The sequence below is a fragment of the Schistocerca cancellata genome, chromosome 1 (genome assembly GCF_023864275.1).
Source record: "Schistocerca cancellata isolate TAMUIC-IGC-003103 chromosome 1, iqSchCanc2.1, whole genome shotgun sequence".
Taxonomy (NCBI): Eukaryota; Metazoa; Arthropoda; class Insecta; order Orthoptera; family Acrididae; genus Schistocerca; species Schistocerca cancellata.
In genome coordinates this window covers 139616374-139628555 of record NC_064626.1, presented here as the reverse complement: position 1 = coordinate 139628555, position 12182 = coordinate 139616374, and the positions used below count along the sequence as shown (strand labels likewise).

Below are 12182 nucleotides of genomic sequence, written 5' to 3'. Positions count from 1 at the left end.
TGTCGGCGGTCTCTGTCGGTCAACATACGAAATCGGATTGTACGCTTTTGTGCTGTACGTGTCCCTTCACGTTTCCACTTCACTGTTACATAGGAAAGAGTGGACCTAGGGATGTTTAGGAGTGTGGAAATGTCGCGTACAGACGTATGACACAAGTGACACCCAATCACCTGACGACGTTCAAAGACTGTGAGTTCCGCGAAGCGCTCCATTCTGCTCTCTCACGATGTCTAATGACTGCTGAGGTCGCTGATATGGAGTAACTGGCAGTAGGTGGCAGCACAAAGCACCTAATATGAAAAACGTATGTTTTTGGAGGTGTCCCGATACTTTTGATCACATAGGGTAACTCACAGGTACATATAATTATGTTGTCGTGGATTTTTTATCAAAATGTTGACATGAGTGACTAGTTTTGGATTTTTCCTATTTTATTATTCGACAATAAACTCTTTTATCACCTGATTTTATATGCTAACGTAATTTCTCAACCAATACGGTCTATGGGTTTCCAAGCATATTGCTTTTTTGTGAAAAAATAGTGCTGTACTAAACAAAATAACTTGCATTCCCGTTTTATTATATGATTAGACGCTATTTTATAATAAGACTTTATACTTTGACGTAATTTCGTCACAAATACTAGTTTTGGCTTCCAGGTATTGATGTTCCCTTGTAAAACAGGTCTGTATTACGAATATACGCGTAACTAGCTTCCTGCGGACAGCTCAGCGTAAAAATTGTTCTGGCGCCACCTCAAGACACAATCCTGATTAACTACGAAGTCTTTCGCGACGGAGTCCTTGCATAAAAAGTTCTCGGTTTATTTGCCGTGTCAAATTTGGATAAAATTCAAAACGGCAAGTAAACCGAGAACTCTTTATGCACCATCCTGATTATCTTTGACAGCTGCAATCGACCTCAGTCGTTATGGTAACCCCATGATACATGTCTTTGATACTTGCTGGCCATCTTACTACGACGTCTCCTTGGCAACGGCGTCCTTAGATAGGATGTTCAGCCCAGATGAGAGCTCCAATGTACCACTAAATTTCGTGATATCAACACACAGTTTAATTACTACATAGTTACCATAGACGACAATTATTTTACATTGATCCATTTGTTTTACAGACACATTCTATTGATTAAACGGCCATTGCTATGGATATGGTGCTGCAGAAACTTTTCCAGCATTGAATATGGATGCTGTCAAAGTTTCACTATCACAGTGTAAATGCATACAGACTGTGTGAAAATGTGTGAAGTGATGAACTAACTGGGTATCAAAATGAAAGCAGACAGATGGACACTAACAGAAAAAAGCCGACACCACAGTTCATCAAGAGTAGTGACTGGCGTATTGTGACAAGCCAGTTGCTCAGGTACCATTGACCACACGTTTTCAGTTGGTGAGAGATCTGGAGAATGTGCTGGCCAGGGCAGCAGTCGAACATTTTCTGTATCCAGAAAGGCCCGTACAGGACATGCAACATGCGGTCGTGCATTATCCTGCTGAAATGTAGGCTTTCGCAGGGATCGAATGAAGGTTAGAACCACGGGTCGTAACACATCTGAAATGTAACGTCCACTGTTCAAAGTGTCGTCAATGCGAGCAAGACATGACCGAGACGTGTCACCAATGGAATCCATACCATCACGTCGGGTGATACACCAGTATAGCGATGACGAATACACGCTTCCAATGTACGTTCACCGCGATGTCGCCAAACACGGATGCGACCATCATGATGCTGTAAACAGAACTTGGATTCATCCGAAAAAATGACGTTTTGCCATTCGTGCACCGAGGTTCGTCGCTGAGTACACCATCGCAGGCGCTCCTGTCTGTGACGCAGCCATGGTCTCCGAGCTGATAGTTCATGCTGCTGCAAACGTCGTCGAACTGCTCGTGCAGATGGTTGTTGTCTTGCAAACGCCCCCATCTCTTGACTCAGGTATCGAGACGTGGTTGCACGATCCGTTACAGCCATGCGGATAAGATGCCTGTCATCTCGACTGCTAGTGATACAAGGCCGTTGGGATCCAGCACGGCGTTCCTATTACCCTCCTGAACCCACTGTGTTCTGGTAACAGTCACTGGATCTCGACCAACGCGAGCAGCAATGTCGCGATACGATAAACCGCAATCGCGATAGGCTAAAATCCGACCTTTATCAAAGTCGGCAACGTGATGGTACGCATTTCTCCTCCTTACACGAGGCATCACAACAACGTTTGACCAGGCAACTCCGGTCAACTGCTGTTTGTGTATGAGAAATCGGTTGGAAACTTTCCTCATTTCAGCACGTTGTAGGTGTCACCACCGGCGCCAACCTTGTGTGAATGCTCTGAAAAGCTAATCATTTGCATATCACAGCATCTTCTTCCTGTCGGTTAAATTTCGGGTCTGTAGCACGTCATCTTCGTGTTGTAGCAATTTTAATGGCCAGTAGTGTAGTTGAGGATGGCGACGAGTAAAATCACTTTCTGTGGTTGAATCAAAAGTACGATGCAGCGCATTCTCTCCACGGTCAACCCGCGAATGGAACGAGAAAAAAAAAAAAAACACTATTTCATGGTTGGTTCAAATGGCTCTGAGCACTATGGGACTCAACTGCTCAGGTCATTAGTCCCCTAGAACTTAGAACTAGTTAAACTTAACTAACCTAAGGACACCACAAACATCCATCCCCGAGGCAGGATTCGAACCTGCGACCGTAGCGGTCTTGCGGTTCCAGACTGCAGCGCCTTTAACCGCACGGCCACTTCGGCCGGCTACAATTTCATGGTACAATAAAAATATCCCTCTTCGGTGCATTATATACTTGTTATACTAATGTGGATGAGTTCGTGATTGTTGTAAATAATGTAGCCGTCATTACATGTGAAAGTTGGTAACTTTAGCATGTTATTCGCTGCGTTGAAATTTCCTGCCAGATGAGAACTGAAATTGAGCATTTTCAGTCTGATTGCGCCAACCACAACGCCTAAAGCAGCGATCATAGGGTCAACTTTCTACTTGCTTCCCTCCGCTCCTTTCAGTCTCCAGAGGGGAACTCCCTAGAATCTAATTTCAAGGCTGTCACTCTGAGTCCCTAATGAGGTGGCATTTCTCTTAGCTGGAGCTCAAAGAGAAGAGACAAAAATTTAAATCCGAAAAGCGCCAGAAGCTGTCATATCAATGATTTTTTGTTATTTTCAACCAATTTCGAACTGACCTACATATAATTCAAGAAGCAGAAGCACAGATCTTAGATTCTTGAACAGGACGATATAACGATGTGAATATAATCGTAATACAAAAAATGCAAATACAAATATAGTACTATGGGTACAACATGGTAGGACGTTTCGTTGACATCAAAAGTACGCTGTATGAAGCATCATTGTTTTACAGTATAGCTTGTGAGCGTGTGGGTGCTATTCTGTCATTCTGCGCAACGGATTAATCTGAGATGTACCCTTTACCCAGTGGCTCCTGCAAGATGCAATTTCCACCCACACACTACTACAGAAGTCAGACAGACGCTCCTAACGTTCTAAAGAGAAATGCCTGAAAAACTTTCAGCAATAAATATCTTCTGGAGTCGTCCGCTGTAAGAAAATGACACAAAAAAATCACAATTTCTTAGGTAACTAGTGGGCTACTTGGGTACTAGAGTAGTACTAGTTAGTGTAAGAACATGAAACTAACGAAAATTATTATTTATTTTGCAAAAATTCTGAGAAATCACAATGGCACTTTTAGTTATGAACTGAAGACGTTATTTCCGGGTTATTTTCGGAATGTGAAGTTACCTCTTAAGGATAGGATTCGCTAATGAAATTTCTATACAAAGTTTAAGATTATTATTGACTTGGCAGAATGGCTGAGAGCCGCGCCTACTCAGCTTGAATAATTATCCGTCAGAATGTTGCTAGGTACGGTCGAGGCTGTCGCGTGAGAAATGCAGTGAGGTGTACTGTTGTGGAGGAAATATGGGGCTTGCAAGAGCTGTACCGCACAATACCGCAACCTGCGATTTACTGCTGTCTGCGCCGCTCGCTGCTGACAAATAAGATAACTCTCGTTCTATCTGGATTGACCTTCGCCAATGAAACTCTCCCTACGCCTTGATGAAGTCAAGGACTCCTATTCGCCCCTAGTCTAACTATCGCCGTGGTACACCGGTCAGATAACCGGTCCACCGCGATGCCACTCAAAAATTCGCTCGCAGGCGTTTAACTATAACTCTGTCCATTCACACCACATAATAAGTTCAAAATGGCTCTGAGCACTATGCGACTTAACTTCTGAGGTCATTAGTCGCCTAGAACTTAGAACCAATTAAACCTAACTAACCTAAGGACATCACACACATCCATGCCCGAGGCAGGATTCGAACCTGCGACCGTAGCAGTCCCGCGGACATAATAAGTGTGGCGGCCAACACAGTGAACAACGCTTAATCGCAAGGACTCAGTATAGAGTCGCACTCCGATTCGCTCTCGACAGAGGTGCTCTTCCAGTGAAGTACTGAGGAGAGACTTGTTCCTCGCTCTTTCAGTACACGTACGAGCGTGCACGCTCTCGTTACGTGTTCTCGCTCCAAGAGCGACAACGGAACGGCCACTCTCCACGACAGACGTTAAGGGGTATATCTTTCGGTCTCTTCCATTACTCCCATCAGCTCAAGGTGTCAGAAATATCGTCTGCCAATCAGCATTGCTCTTCTAAACCGGGAGAATGACGTTTCGATTAAGGCGACCAATCCGGAAATCTGTAGCATCGACGTTTGGCGATTGCTGTCTCCCTGAAAAATCTCTGAAACTGCGTGCTATGTTGTAAAGAATGCAGAGGCTGGGCGCTCCCACACAATGTAGCGGAATTTGCTTTTAAGCCGAACATGGGGTCATTCTTCCTTTCACTCGGGCAAATGCTGTCCACTCCACGGGCGGTCATCTCAGCATTTGGTGTTGAATAATCCTCTGAAGGGACCGGCGCCCCAGCGTGCGGTTTGCGCCTCCAAAACTAAAAGCCCCTGCGACCGTCATGTCTTGAATGTGTGTGTGTGCGCCAGCCTTGAGTATTTCAACCATGGAGCGCATTTGCGATTTACTAGTTATTTTGCATATCGTTTACATGAATTCATACAACATTGACTTTATCTTATTGAGTTTGAGTTAGAATGAAGCGTCTTGATGTGCGGAATATGATTGTGAGGGCGGAATATGTAAGCAATGAAGGTCAGGAGACCACGACATCTTACAAGCTCACTTTGTTGATGTCAGAGAAAGACTTACGAGTGTCCATTGTAGAGTGCACAAATGGCTTTAAAATCAATGGATTAAAAAAAAAAAAATGAATTATTGTCGCACATGACATTGTTATCCTCACTGAAAGTGAGAGTGACTTGCAGGGCATGTTGAATGGAATAAACTGTGTGATTAGCACACACTACCGATTGGGAGTAAACCAAAGAAAGATGAAACTAACGAGGAATAGCAGAAATGAGATTAGCAATAATAAACACCAAAGTTGGGGACCTCAAGGGAGACGAAGTGAAGGAACTCTGCTGCCTTGGAAGCAAAATAACACGTGATGGGAGAAACAAGGAGGACATAAAAAAGCATACTAGCAGAGGCTAAGAGGACATTCTCAGCCAAATGAAATAGGTCTTAATTTTATACTGTGCATTTGCAGCACAGAATGTATGAAAGTGAATCATAGATTATGGGTGGCCTGGAAAAGACAAGAAACGAAGCATCTGAGATGTGACGCTAAAGAAGGATGTCGAAACTTAGGTGGATTCGTGAGAAATGAAGAAGTCATCCGCACAGTCGGCGAGGAGAGAGCTATGTGGAAAACATCGACAAGAAGAAGGGATAGGATGAGATGACATGTGTTATGACATGTAACCAACCTAGTAGTTGAGTGAGTTATATGGGGTTGTAAACTTCATGCGAAGGAAGAGACTGGATGGACCTTGTCCTGTAGGTAACTGAGGGTGTTCGCTGTACATGCTACTCTACCATCAGACCTACTAGCCACTGATTTCTGTGAATGTTAGGTATGTTGTAGAGGGAACTGTCCTAAGCGCCTGTCTAGAGCATTTTGCGATAGCGCCAAGTTTCCGAGAAAATCGGCGTTGAAGTATTATGCGTACCTCGTATAGCTGTAATGTCGAAGCGTTTCGACCGAGCGAGCGTATTGCAGGGGCTAAGGTTCACGGCTACCCCGCTGCCGTTACCTGTTCATACGTTGCCCGTATATTTTTTTTTTCAGTTTCGTCGTACAGAATATCATTAAGTAGTATACGTCACGCAAAATTATTCAGAAAATAGTAATTTTCACCCTAGTAATTTCATGCATTCCGTTTATGGTTCATACTAAAAATTAAAAAAAAGTTCGGCTGCTCGAAAGAGTTCCCAACGATGGACGATGTATTGGCAGCTGCGGAAGGACTCCACGTACAGAGGAAAATACACGTCGCTAATTTTTACCTTGATTATTTAATATCGATCAAACCGTCTGCCAGTGTGGAAAAATGTCACTTCTTCATAGCACAGAATACTGTAGCAGCGTCAGCAACGACATTCCCTTATGTTTCCTTATGAATGCAAGAACCTGTTCGGGAATTTGGTTGGACTGTTAAAAACAGAGTTGACGACTAGAATATTAAATTTAAAAAAAATGTAGTTTTGACCTGTACAAATTCACGTAATTGCTTCACGAAGAGTTTTTAAAATATATCATTCTTCCGTACCTGGGACAATAAAAATTTCTTTACATTATTCATCCGTGGGGAGGACAGATCGATCACATATTTTTATGAACAAATCTTTGCACATGAAAGAGAAGCATGTACCTGCGTCGTAAAAAGAAAAATTCCACCCAAATGTACTCCACTTTTCCAATCCTGAGATGTTTATTTTCACAGGAAGCTTAAGATTCCACGAAAAAAATCAGAATGCTCCCGGCTTGTTAAAGACTAACAGAGCAAATTCCATAAAAATACACTTTTTTAATTCTGCATCAATTTACCACATCTGCTTTCCCAGAAATGATCAAATACGTGTGTTTCACTTCGGAGTAGACCGAAAAAAGAACAATCTTTTTTAATTCAACCGGTGTTTTCCGGTATCGCTTCTGAGAATTCCATGTGCCTGAAAAGCAGTAGCTGTCATTGTTAAATGTGCGCGGTGCTCTACGAATTTGTGTTTTAGTTGCTTCTGTGACAAATAACGCCCGTAATTCTGTTCTAGTACAGCAAGCGATGCAAGATATAGCGAGTAAGACGGTTCTCTAATGTATACTGTAACAAACTGTATACGCATTTAAAGATACCCGGATGAGCCAAAACATTATGACCATCTGTTTAACAGCTTTTTGTTCCACCTATCAAACATAGGACAACAGAGATAGATTCTGCTTGGCATAGGTTCTACAAGTCCTTGACCGGATTCCAGAAGTTCGTGGCACCACGCACAGATCAAGCAGTTCCCACAAATTACGGGATGGTGGTTTACAGGCACGCAGCCAACACCCGGTATGTTCAAATGGTTCAAATGGCTCGAAGCACTATGGGACTTAACATGTGAGGTCATTAGTCTCCTAGACTTAGAACTACTTAAACCTAACTAACCTAAGGACACAAACACATCCACGCCCGAGGCAGGATTCGAACCTGCGACCGTAGCAGCAGCGCGCTTCCGGACTGAAGTGCCTAGAATCGCTCGGCCACTGCGGCCGGCGACCCGGTACGTGTTCCAGTGGGTACAGATCTGGCAAATTTGCTGGCCAAAACATGAACATGAGTTCAGTATCGTGCCCCTCAAACCACTGTAGCATGGTTCGGACTTTGCAACACGGACAGTTATCGTGCTGGAAGATATCATCATTATAGGAAGAGACTTCAGGCATGAAGCCATTACAGGTGGTCCGCAGTAATGTTCATGCAGTTCACTGCTGCCACGATGCCTTCGGTTACCACCACAGATCCCAAGGAAGCCCAACTCAGTGTAACCCGTAGCATAATTCTGCCCTCACCGGCCTGTATCTGTGGCGTGGTGCATGTTTCGTGCAGCCGTTCGCCTGCATGATGGTGTGTAAGAACCTGTTTGAGCCGTGGCGGCTGGCGCTAGGGTGTACTTGCGTCGCTGATATCGATATTCGGCTATCTTTGATTGCTCCAGCCGGCGGTTTTCCGGGTGAACGTGTGATGCGTGAATCTCCGGTCGGCCATATACGAGCCATCTTGTGTTCAAGCCGGCGTCCCTAGCCGTGGTGCATGGGCCTCGCCGTGCTCGCCGCCCTTGTCTTTTGTCGCGTTGGATGTACGGGGCCAATCATTGGGCGCCTTGACGTCAAAATTGTGGTGACTTCGTCGTCTCACGCTGAACAGCTTCCCAGCTCGTAATTTGCAAACTACAAGTTATTCTGTGTTTAACTAAGAAGATTGTTGAAACTTATTGTAGCATGGGTAGTTGCCGGAGATGATGAAAGGTCTCTGTTGGATTCCTTTCATGTTAATTTCTTAAATCTGTTGTCATTTACGGCATAAATTCCTCTTCTAAATTTACTGTGGCGTTTCTGACTATCTGGGAGGAGACTGAGTAGTGGAACGTGTTACTTTTACACATAAACAAGAACGATCTGTCACACTACTACACTTTAAAACACAGTTTATATGTAATTCATGTCACACAGTCTCATACGGAACCTACATCCGCTTTCTTTTATATACTGTATATGATAAGATAATGTCAACCCCCTTCCCTTCTGTGTGAGAGGATGAATGAGCAAATGTATTTCTAGTTGCATGCTTCAGGGTACCAGACAAGCCTGTCTGCTAGAGAACAGTAGGACAAACGTCGGAACAGGTAGCTCCGCTTTCTAAAAGCAAAGAGGTTTCTATCCTTAGTATGGTCCTGTCTGTCCCCTGTCATGTTGGTATAGGAAGCTGTCCCTCTGGCCACTTCCGTTTGTAGTGGGGAGCCACCCTCAGGAAGGGACCAAGTCAGTCTGTCCGTGGCGAGCGTCTGAAGTGGTAAGATCTCCGGCTAAGCGCGTGTCTGCTAAGTCCGTAGGACAATGGGTTTCTTAAGTTCAGCTAACTGAAAATTTAATCACCTTTATTTCAGGTTTAGCTCTAAAATATCTAATGTTATCTTAAATTGCAACGCAGTGTAATTCGCGTGTGAAGTTCAGATTATTTTCCGGTAGTTGCTTTGTCACTACTTTGTGAGTAAAGTGGAACCACGTGTTGATCAGTAACTCTAACTAAGATCATCAATCTTAAATGCGAATGTGCGAATGTGTGTGAGATTATAACGTCTCGTCTTGACAGTATTTTTCAATATAGCAACTTTTCTTTATGTTCAACCCACGTGGGGTGTACTTTGTGAGACCACTATCACGTGCTTATGTAATTGTTTGACCCATCAGGTTAATAGTAAGACGTTAGTAACCAGTTCGAGGTTTTTCTTTTGTAAATTGGTTTTCGATCTAATTTGTTTTAATTATCAAAATTATTGTGGACTTACACGCTTTGTGTAAACCAAGTTGACCACGTGAAGCATGTGGTGTAATCGTCAAAGTAGCGCTCAGCTATTCTTTTTGGGAATATTTCACAGAGAGTTAGTATGGATTTAGTATACCAGTGTGTGGTAATTATATGACGGACAGGATTGTGCTACGAACGTAATTTCTTTGGGTCAAACGTGAATCGGTTGGTTGTGGTTAATTTCCTCTTGCATATGTTTCAACGGTCTTCGTGTGTTATTTTATGAATGCAGTGTTGTATGGAGTCTCCCAATCTTGGCTCCATATTTGATGTGTTCCGTAGGATTACAATCTCACATTTTCACAATCCTAAATAAGGCACCAGCTTAATTACGACTCAAGTTTAATATGCTGAAATTTCAATGATCAATGTTAAAATAAATTTCCAAATATAAACTGATTTATTTCTTTTTATTTAAATTCTCTTTTAAATTCTCTTATATATATATATATATATATATATATATATATATATATATATATATATATATATATATATATATATATATCACCGGTTGTCGTATGACTATTAAAAGATTATAATTAATGTTAGTCTAGTTGGGAATTTGGTCAGCTAGACTGGATACCTGGTGAAACAGTTGCGCAGTAATGCAAGGTTAACTTCCCCAGACAGCTCACAGCTTTTAAACCGCTTTTATTGTCTAGCAGCACCGCTTACACCACAAAATAAAGCAACAACGTTATAATGGTTCTGAACTTGGTTCCACAATGGCTATTTTAAGGAGGCTGATGTTCCTCATTACGTTTCTCATCATCCGTGGAGTGTGTGTTTTAAGTGGTTTTCATGCAAGTTTAGACTTGTTTTAGGACATATTGAGCGCTTGGAGACTGGTTCCCGTTGTGTCTTAAGACAACTGCAAGTGATCTCTAAGTTTCCTGCTAATTTTCTGGGAGACAGGTGATGTTAGAGTATTGCTCCATAAGAATTTGTGGGCATGTTTATTGTATATACCAGTGTGGCTGTGATTTGACCCTGTTTTCATTGCAATCTATTTGTACTGCAGGCCATTTGTCAAGTCTGCTCGTTTCCTGGCGTCGGTGCGGTTATGTATTCTTGTCAGGACCGCTTACTGTGAGGCCGGTCGGACTATATATACATATATACCGCCTGCTTGTGAGCCTGTGCACAAGCCGTGGGGAGTGAACGCTCGTATTGCCTGCCGGCCGTAGCGTCATTGCTTCCAAATGCTGCTGTGGGCCTTAACGCTGTTCTCTCAAGTTAAGTGAGACCACTTTGTTAATGTTAGCATTTCTGTAAGTTATTTTACTGGTTGAGTTATTGCTAGCCATTTCTGTTTAACACTTACGTTAATCATTTGTGTATCTTTAATGAATGTGCAACTTGTTATTTTTCCTGTGTGCCAGTTTTGCGACCTTGGTTGGCCCACTTTGCATTTTTAGTACAAGCATGTTTCACTGTGGACCTTTATGTGGGCAGTTCAGTTTTATTAAAAGATCTTTGTTTCTTTAATGAAGTTGTGGTATTATGTGGCTTTGTAACTTTGGGTTGGAAGTGTATAGTGTTACTAGTCTTTTGAGATATGGTTAAGCAAGAACGATTGTTTGATTATTCACCGTGCCTACTATCTATGATTTTGGTTGCGGACGCTAAATATGATTCTTATTCGTGTTTATGTAATTCAATTAAAGTGAATAGTTGTATATTGCATCAGTAAGAGGGCAAATGTCCGAATTGAAGTTTATAATAAAGTCTGTTTTGAGTCACCAGTGATCCCGGGCTTACTATTTCCTTTAAATAACTGTGGTGAGATTATACAATGTAAGCTTTCACGGCCGGTATTGTCTTCACTTAAAACTTCCGGGCTGATAGGCCGTGGTCGAAGTATAAAACACTCTCCTGACGTTTCGTCTCCGACTGCGGGAGACATCCTCGGAGGTAAAGCGGCGCTGTGATGTGGAGCTCAGTGATCAACAATGGCCTTTGAAAAGCGTGCTCCGAAACGTTTGTGCCTGCGCCAGCACTGTCGTCAGATATGCAACACATCGTTGCCTATACTGGATTACACAGCGGGCGCCCCTCCGACCTCTATGTTTTGTTATGGGACGTGGTCATCAAATACTACAAGACCTACTCGTTATTTCACCATCCTTCGACCACTTTCCACAAGTGCTCACAACAGTACTACGCCAATAGGCGACCAGTTTCGCCATTTTAAGAGATTCTCTTTGCCAGCCGCAGCGCCACATCAATGTGCCCTTTGTCAAAACCGCTTATATCAATGGATTTTCGCATTTGCGGCGCGTATCTTCGCCTTAATGACTGCCCATTCGTCTCTCTTCCGCTTATATCCTTTCCTTACTGTTCCACGTGCCCGCGACAATACCAGGAGGCTTTCATCCTCGCAGTGGGCAGTGGTCGCAATGTTTTGGTTCAAATGGCTCTAAGCGCTATGAGACTTAACATCTGAAATCATCAGTCTCCTAGACTTAGAACTACTTAAACCTAACTAACCTAAGGACATCACGCACAGCCATGCCCGAGGGAGGATTAGAACCTGCGACCGTAGCAGCAGCACGGTTCCGGACTGAAGCGCCTAGAACCGCTCGGCCACAGGGGCCGGCCAATGTTGTGGCTCATCGGTGCAGTTTGCTG

General features: G+C 43.2%; 1 protein-coding gene across 1 annotated transcript in view; it reads right to left on the bottom strand.

The window, feature by feature from the left end:
* LOC126166925 (putative ammonium transporter 1) overlaps positions 1-12182 on the bottom strand; it is a 334629-nt gene that overhangs the window by 226366 nt on the left and 96081 nt on the right. The gene's annotated exons all lie outside the window — the stretch shown is intronic.